This window comes from Propithecus coquereli, unplaced genomic scaffold (genome assembly GCF_000956105.1).
Source record: "Propithecus coquereli isolate 6110/MARCELLA unplaced genomic scaffold, Pcoq_1.0 Scaffold130, whole genome shotgun sequence".
Taxonomy (NCBI): domain Eukaryota; kingdom Metazoa; phylum Chordata; class Mammalia; order Primates; family Indriidae; genus Propithecus; species Propithecus coquereli.
In genome coordinates this window covers 5,460,253-5,461,389 of record NW_012137192.1, presented here as the reverse complement: position 1 = coordinate 5,461,389, position 1,137 = coordinate 5,460,253, and the positions used below count along the sequence as shown (strand labels likewise).

Genomic DNA, 1,137 nt, shown 5'->3' with positions numbered 1-1,137 from the left:
ACTAAGGGATGCTTTAGGTTGGTAGAACTGCAAGTTGGATAACTTGAAGGATGAGAAACTGATTTGCTTCTCATGGTAATATTGAACTTGCATGCCGTTCCTTCTAATCAGGGGCCTGTACCCCTTCACAGCCTCAGCAGGGTATGTACTAGGCTGTTGTTCTCTGGTTCATCATTTCTGGCTATACCACCATGGTCCAGGTGTCTCTTCCTTATCAATCGGATGTATGAAGAAGATTCACGTGACAGCGAACATGTCAGTGCTTAGGCAACGATAGGCATGTCTAGTACCCAATTCCTTTCCAAATAAATAGTCATGACTTATGGATATCTGTAGGATACTAACTATTCGTTACACACTGATTATTGTTGCTATGCTGTTATCTCAGGCATAATGAGTCCCCACATAATTATTAGTATTCTATTGAGACATGAAGGGCTGGGCTTGAAAATAGTAGTGTGGACAGTGGGCCTCCTATCTAGATATCTGCTTGTTGTGAAAGCCTCCTTCTCTTTGAACTCTACTTCCTAAAACAAATTGCCCCCAAGTAAAGGTTTTGAAGGTTCTGATTTTGTTGTTATTGTTCAGTGCTCAAGGTCTAAGGGGGAAAAATTGAATACAAGGGCTTTGAGCTTTCTTTGGATTACAAGGCCATTTCTAAGGAATAAACAAAACATACAATAATGCTATTATTGAGGATGATGGTCAGCAATGTATAATTCTGGTGATTGAGGGAAGTTTTTGAGAAGGGAAGGAATTTCAGTACCCTGCTGGCTTCAGAGGGACTTGTTTTCTGGCCCGTTCACTTTTCTTTTAACTTTGCTCCTTTTCATCCTTTTCACCCCAGTTCCATGTTGCCCTGATCTTACATCTCTTCTTGGCTGCTTAGGGTATGTGTGCCAGCATAGGAGCATGTTCTTGCCTCCCTCCTCAATTAAAACATAGTACCTTGTGTCCTGTTCCTTCAGATACCTTCCATATGAGCTTAGATGTCCCACCCATTGCTACAATTTCCTATTCAATATCATCCTGAAAATGGTGTAATATGGTGTTCCTCAAACTAGGGCTTGCCGGTTCTTAAAGGATCCATAAGTCCTCTGTAAGAAAATTTAAATTTGTGTTTTCATTACAATGATG

The 1,137-nt window shown here is 40.7% G+C and overlaps 1 protein-coding gene across 1 annotated transcript in view; it reads left to right on the top strand.

The window, feature by feature from the left end:
• FRRS1L (ferric-chelate reductase 1-like) overlaps positions 1-1,137 on the top strand; it is a 48,419-nt gene that overhangs the window by 31,940 nt on the left and 15,342 nt on the right. The window lies entirely within an intron of this gene.